The sequence below is a fragment of the Lucilia cuprina genome, chromosome 2 (genome assembly GCF_022045245.1).
Source record: "Lucilia cuprina isolate Lc7/37 chromosome 2, ASM2204524v1, whole genome shotgun sequence".
NCBI lineage: Eukaryota > Metazoa > Arthropoda > Insecta > Diptera > Calliphoridae > Lucilia > Lucilia cuprina.
This window is the reverse complement of record NC_060950.1, coordinates 8,567,805-8,575,719: the sequence shown is the minus strand read 5'-3', so window position 1 is coordinate 8,575,719 and position 7,915 is coordinate 8,567,805.

The following is a 7,915-nucleotide window of genomic DNA, read 5'->3' as shown; positions in this document are numbered from 1 at the left end:
AGAACTAGAACAGAACTAGAACAGAACTAGAACAGAACTAGAACAGAACTAGAACAGAACTAGAACAGAACTAGAACAGAACTACAACAGAACTAGAACAGAACTAAACAAAATTGCAAAAAAATATCCATTCGAAATTTTTTTTAATAATTGTTTATAAATTAAAATTTAGTTTATGAATAAGGGGGTTAATATTTATTTCTATTCGCTACTGATTTAGTGATTTTTATTGTGAATCCATTAAACTAATTATTTTTTTTTCTTTACTTTCAGGTAATTAACAACAAACAATTTTTGCTAATTACTACTATAATTTATACATATAAAAGATTATGTATAATAATTTAATTTTCTTAAATCATTAATGAAAACTGTCAACAATTTCCGCTTGAAATGTAAGTAGATTTATAAACTAAAATAACAAACCGAACAAACAAATACAGAAGAACGTTTATTTTTTGTTAATACAAAGAAAATTAAAAAAAATATATAAACAAGGAAGTTAAAAAAGTAAAAACCATATTAGAATTTATTAGACAGGCATTTTTGTTTATGTCATGCGAAAAATTCTAAGAAATCATGTGTGGAAACTCATATATGTATGAACAAATGTCTTTAAACTGTCGGTTTTTCAAAACATTTAATTTCCTAAACCAAGCCCTTCTTTTATTGTTTTTCCCATACTTGCGAAGCAAAAAAAAAAAAAAACAAAGAGTTTTCTAAAAGAAAACAAGCAGATATAAGTAAGCAAATGTTTACCGGCCAACTGCAATGCCATACGAGTAGAATTTTCATTTTTTCTATTCCAAGAAAATCCACAAAAGCTTAAACCAGCCATAGACAACCAAGTTTCAATTATATAAATAAAATACTTACGTACGATTGTATGAATTTGAAATCAGTGGCCTGTATAAAGGGAACATATACCGTACTGATCGCAAATATGTTTTGATGTATAAACATTATTTAGCATTCGAGTAATTTATATTTGTTCCCCTGATGTGTTTGCGTGCAAATCACTGCTTTAAGCCGTTCATGCATACCATAGATAATACAACTTATTTGTCTGTCCATTCATGCAACTTGTACCCACAATCATAATAAGAACGTCTGTGGTCTGGACTTTTTCTTTTGTTCTTCTATTTTGCTTGCAGAAATTTTGTTTTTGTTTGTTTTGTTTTATTTCTCAAAACAAAGAATTAAAAATTCAAAACCATACACATTTAGCCATAAAGTCACTCAATCATCATCATCGCAGTCGTGTAATCATCGTCATCAGCAGCACATCAAAAGGAATTTGATGACTTTTCATCAGTAATAATAAACACAATTGTGTTTATTTACATTTAGGTTTTTATTTTTGTTGCAGATAAAATGCACTGGAGATTGACTTTTGGTACTTTTATGAGACTTTTTCCCAAACAAAATGTACTAATGTAGGAATTGAGCTAGAACTGAACTAGAACTGAACTAGAACTGAACTAGAACTGAACTAGAACTGAACTAGAACTGAACTAGAACTGAACTAGAACTGAACTAGAACTGAACTAGAACTGAATTAGAACTGAACTAGAACTGAACTAGAACTGAACTAGAACTGAACTAGAACTGAACTAGAACTGAACTAGAACCGAACTAGAACTAAACTAGAACTGAACTAGAACTGAACTAGAACTGAACTAGAACTGAACTAGAACTAGAACTGAACTAGAATTGAACTAGAACTGAAATAGAACTGAAATAGAACTGAACTAGAACTGAACTAGAACTGAACTAGAACTGAACTAGAACTGAACTAGAACTGAACTAGAACTGAAATAGAACTGTGTTGAAAATAAATTGAGATTCTTGAAAAGAACTAGAATAAAATTGTTACTGAACTAGAACAATAGTTCATATTACTATTACCGCTAGTGTTCCAACTTTAAAAAATCTAACACGCACTTATTAAGAAAAGTGCGTTGTAGAAAAATTGTTTATAACTGACCTCATATCAGTTTCTTTACATCAGTTTGATAAGAATTTTAATGATTTTATTAAATATTCTTTAGAAAAATATAAAATAATACTATTCACAAGGAAGCAAACACTCGAGCATCTTTTGTAAAAGATTATAAAATGAAAATCATTTTAATTTATAATTAAACTGAAGATTAAAAATAAATATAATTTTTCTAATCCTTTTAGAAGATAATGCATACAAACAATATTTAAAGAAACCTAAATTTCCCTTAAACTGTTAAAAATATTGCTGGGTTGTTATAAAGGAAAAAAAGAAGAAATCAACTCTGTGTATCCATTTGTTAAAGAAAGTGTCGCATGTTAATAAGTTATTGTTAATGAGTGGGTGTGTGTTAGAAGTGTCAGCATTGCTAAAAAGCAAATAATTTAAATTATTAAAAAAAATCCCCAAAAACAATGTATGTTCATATTTCATAAATATGTCTTTTAAAATATTATAATACAACATATTATAAGTGTGAACATACATATTTAATATATATATTCATATATTTTTTTTTAATTTTTTGCTATTTTGTCAATTCCACTTCTTTAAGCAATAATATTTAACTAAATTTTAAATGAAAAAGAAATTTATGTTTATTTATGAGATCGCTGAAAATAAGTTTTTTAAAACAAAAATATTATTTGCAGGCAGTCAGTCAGTCATTCTCTCTAGCCAACCTGCCGGCCTGTTATCAAGTATATTTTTAACATCAAAATAATGATGAAAAAATTAAATAAAAAAATTTGAGTGAAAATTTTAAGTAGACATTTTTTATGAGTATTTGGGGATTTTGTTTTTGCACGAATTATTTGGGACGGCTAGACTTTTTTATTTTTTGTGATTTTTATAGAAAAAGTAAATCATCAGATAAATCACATTTTATTTTTGCAGTTCTGAATGTCTTTTTAAGATATTTTAAGACGAACGATAAAAAATAAGGGAATTATTTATATGAATCACCTGTTTTTTGTGAGACCAAATTATAAAAAATTATTTTATAAAATTAAATTTATTAAAATAAGTTGCAGTCACTTTCAGCTTCAATGACTCCCAGTTCTAGTTCAGTTCAAGTTCAGTTCAGTTCTAGTTCAGTTCTAGTTCAGTTCTAGTTCAGTTCTAGTTCAGTTCTAGTTCAGTTCTAGTTCAGTTCTAGTTCAGTTCTAGTTCAGTTCTAGTTCAGTTCTAGTTCAGTTCTAGTTCAGTTCTAGTTCAGTTCTAGTTCAGTTTAGTTCAGTTTAGTTCAGTTCTAGTTCAGTTCTAGTTCAGTTCTAGTTCAGTTCTAGTTCAGTTCTAGTTCAGTTCTGTTAGTTCTAGTTCAGTTCTAGTTCAGTTCTAGTTCAGTTTGTTCAGTTCTAGTTCAGTTTAGTTCAGTTTAGTCAGTTCTAGTTCAGTTCTAGTTCAGTTCTCTAGTTCAGTTCTAGTTCAGTTCTAGTTCAGTTTCTAGTTCAGTTTAGTTCAGTTCTAGTTCAGTTTAGTTCAGTTCTAGTTCAGTTCTAGTTCAGTTTAGTTCAGTTCTAGTTCGTTCTAGTTCAGTTCTAGTTCAGTTCTAGTTCAGTTCTAGTTCAGTTCTAGTTCAGTTCTAGTCAGTTCTAGTTCAGTTCTAGTTCAGTTCTAGTTCAGTTCTAGTTCAGTTCTAGTTCAGTTCTAGTTCAGTTCTAGTTCTGTTCTAGTTCAGTTCTAGTTCAGTTCTAGTTCAGTTAGTTCTAGTTCAGTTCTAGTTCAGTTCTAGTTCAGTTCTAGTTCAGTTCTAGTCAGTTCTAGTTCAGTTCTAGTTCAGTTCTAGTTCAGTTCTAGTTCTAGTTCAGTTCTAGTTCAGTTCTAGTTCAGTTCTAGTTCAGTTCTAGTTCAGTTTAGTTCAGTTCTAGTTCAGTTCTAGTTCAGTTCTAGTTCAGTTCTAGTTCAGTTCTAGTTCAGTTCTAGTTCAGTTCTAGTTCAGTTCTAGTTCAGTTCTAGTTCAGTTCTAGTTCAGTTCTAGTTCAGTTCTAGTTCAGTTCTAGTTCAGTTCTAGTTCAGTTCTAGTTCAGTTCTAGTTCAGTTCTAGTTCAGTTCTAGTTCAGTTCTAGTTCAGTTCTAGTTCAGTTCTAGTTCAGTTCTAGTTCAGTTCTAGTTCAGTTCTAGTTCAGTTCTAGTTCAGTTCTAGTTCAGTTCTATTCTTTTCTCAAGTTTCTAGTTCTAGTTCAGTTCTAGTTCAGTTCTAGTTCAGTTCTAGTTCAGTTCTAGTTCAGTTCTAGTTCAGTTCTAGTTCAGTTCTAGTTCAGTTCTAGTTCAGTTCTAGTTCCGTTCTAGTTCAGTTGTAATGACCACTATAAATGAACAATAACTGCTCTACAATTCAAACAACCCTCGTCATTTATAGTCATTGCATGATATTTTTTTCTATTTCAAAAGGATAATAATAATACGTAGAAAACAAAACGTCAAAATCGTATTTATTTACGCTTTAATTTATGTATTTTAAACTTAGAACAAAAAGACACACACTGAAAACAAGACTTTTGTCTCCATTACAACATACTGTCATTGTGATTTTGATGAGCTTTTATTATATGCGGACTGAGTGAGTGACTCTTCTTATTGAACTAGAATTGAACTAGAACTGAACTAGAACTGAACTAGAACTGAACTAGAACTGAACTAGAACTGAACTAGAACTGAACTAGAACTGAACTAGAACTAGAACTTAACTAGAACTAATTAATTAATTTCAAAAAGAATTCGGTCTTTCCAATTAGAACTAAACAAATACAAAAAAAATTTCACTCAAAAATTTTGCTGGGTTATTTGTTTTTTGTCCGTTAAAGACAAGTCAACCAAAACAATTTTTCATAATTTTGTTTTGAATTAATTTCTATAATAGATTTAAAAATGTATATAAATATCGTGTTTTTTGTTTAAAAACACAAATTTTTTCATTGATATTAATCGTGTGTTCTTTGAGTTGTGGTCTTGTTAAAGGCATTTACTTTTTGACATTGTGAGCATTTTCTTTTTTTTTTAAATTTCCAATTATTTTTATAATTTTTCTACAAATTAACGAAAACACATTTTAGTGAAGAATTTTTTCGTATGTTAAAAAAAAGAAAAAAGTGTCAGTGGGCTATAACTCATTTTGAATATGTGACAAGTTGTGTAGAGTGAAATGGAAAATGACAAAGTATTTTGTTATCCATATAACAAAGGAGCAACCTGTATAAGTATATTGTTTAAATGCATTTTTAAATATAAGCTTTATTTCTTTGCAAAAAAAAAAAATAAGAAGCATTTGTAAAGCTCCCCCATTAGGTTTCTATTTTAAAGCTAGTTTTCTTTTAAGATATAGAACCCCTTGTTAGAATTGTTTTAACCCTTTATCCAACTCAACATCAAAGTCAATATACAAGTGAAACTGGTATTCTTCATTTACATACACATATGTACAAGAAAACATACAAAAATAATATACTTTTACAGTAATAATTAACTGTTCTCTGATGTTATTTTGTTTTCTGAAGAAAAACATAAACAAGTCCCCACGATATCCTTTTGCTTCCCCTTTAATCAAAATAATAAATTTTTAATTATTTTTCTTTTTTCTTCAATTGCTTGTTTGACTTTGTTACAACTGCATAAAGGCTGTGTTTGAAGCATCATGCGTCATCTTGGGGTAAATTCTTTTTCTATCCCCTACATTTTCATATAATCTTACACATGCGTTTTGTTCTTCTTTTGATTGCCTAAGATCCTTTTTAGCTTTAGTTGAGATGCTTGTCTTAATAATTTGTATTTGTTATATAAACATCTGTAGGTTCAAACAAAAAAGGGTTATCTTTGTTCTTAGTTTAACAAATGTTGCGTTAAATAAACATATTTCGCATTATTTCTCGGAAGCATGACTCAGGTTTAAAATTATAGGTACACTGCACATTTCTGAAGATTTCTTATGTAAAACCTTTTACAACATCCTTTGAGAACTTAAATGAACTAGAACTGAACTAGAACTGTACTAGAACGAAACTAGAACTGCACTAGAACTGAACTAGAACTGAACTAGAACTGAACTAGAACTGAACTAGAACTGAACTAGAACTGAACTAGAACTGAACTAGAACTGAACTAGAACTGAACTAGAACTGAACTAGAACTGAACTAGAACTGAACTAGAACTGAACTAGAACTGAACTAGAACTGAACTAGAACTGAACTAGAACTGAACTAGAACTGAACTAGAACTGAACTAGAGCTGAACTAGAACTGAACTAGAACTGAACTTTAATAACTAATTATTTTCGAACAATTTCTTTTCTTTTATTAAAACTGATATAAAAACGTTAAGATCGTTGGATATTTTGGTGGTTTTGTTTAAATGCGCATAGAATATTTTAGCCATAGCTTCTAGTTTTTTTTATTATAATTTATATTACATAAGTTTCGTTTTTTCTTGTTGATTTTTTATGAGTGAAAACTTATTTATTTTAAAAGACAAACTACAGCAGTAAAATGTTATTTAATGAAAATGTTGTTAGGGATGCATACAGTGGGATATACATAAGTGTAATTAATACATAAATCGAAACATGTTTAAGTTTTGAAGTCGATCTTTAATAAAATATACACCATCCGGATAATAGGACACTATGTAAAATCCTGGATAATGCTTTATTTCGTTATTATTATTTGACTTGTAATCACCTCCAAACCCACTGTTAAACTCTTGACCATAAACAAGACCTAAAATAGTAATAAAAAATCCCCAAAAGGTCAAAACAAGTGCAAAACATGCGCCATTAAAACATGAAAGAAAAAACAATACTGCAACTGCAACAGAAACAAAACTACTAAAACAAGTAACAACTACAACAAGACTCATTTATTTTTAACCATAAAATATAAAACAGCAGCAGCAAAAAATAGCATTAAACAAGATAAAACAATTTAAAATATGAAGCAAATAATATTGCCAGCAAAATAACATGAAAAACAAACGCAAAAAATACTCAGAATACCAAACTTTTGACCAAATATGGAACAGAGGGAGGAGTTGTAGAACAAGTAAATGACAGGCTTAAAGACTGAATGACTGACTGACTGGATTGCTGGCTGGTTAATCGCTTTAATGTTCAGTCCACACACAAACAAGAAAAAAACAACATAAATAACAAAAAATTATAGACATTTATAAGGTCATGGTAACAAATCGGAAGAAATGTATGGAACGCATACAACAACAATAAAGCCATCTCTGGTGATAGGAACTAGCAACAACAACTGTTCCAACAACAACATAATTGAACAGGTTACTCACTAAGCAGCACCAAATCTAAATTTCTACTCATTTAGCGTAAAACTCCTAAACTGGTCATATACTGGTAATTGTTAGACAACAATGCCGATTATGATGATGATGATGACGATGATTATAATGGACTCCTGACTACTACTACTTTGGCCGCTTTTAGATAAACCTGAAGCAAAAACATCTTGTGAACTAAACACCCAACCAGTTGTCTTTAAGCAACCACCAACCACTTTATCCATTTACTTGGAATAATAGAGTTATATTTTTTGTTCATATGAAGTAGTTGGTGTTTTCTTGAATGATGGCCAACTATTTAGAGCTGGTGGTATGTTTTTCTAAAGCAATAAAAAATGTTTACGACTCATTAAAAAACAATAACAACCACAACAGTCATAAGCAAAGAAAAAAACATACTGCGCAGGCGCAGTTTCCTTTAAATCGAATCATGAAATAGGCAAAATAATGAGAGATTAATAGGGAAAGACATTTGATAGAAAAAATATAAAAATAGATATGCTAATCTAAGTTCTAGTTCAGTTCTAGTTCAGCTCTAATTCAGTTCTAGTTCAGTTCTAGTTCAGTTCTAGTTCAGTTCTAGTTCAGTTCTAGTTCAGTTCTAGTTCAGTTCTAGT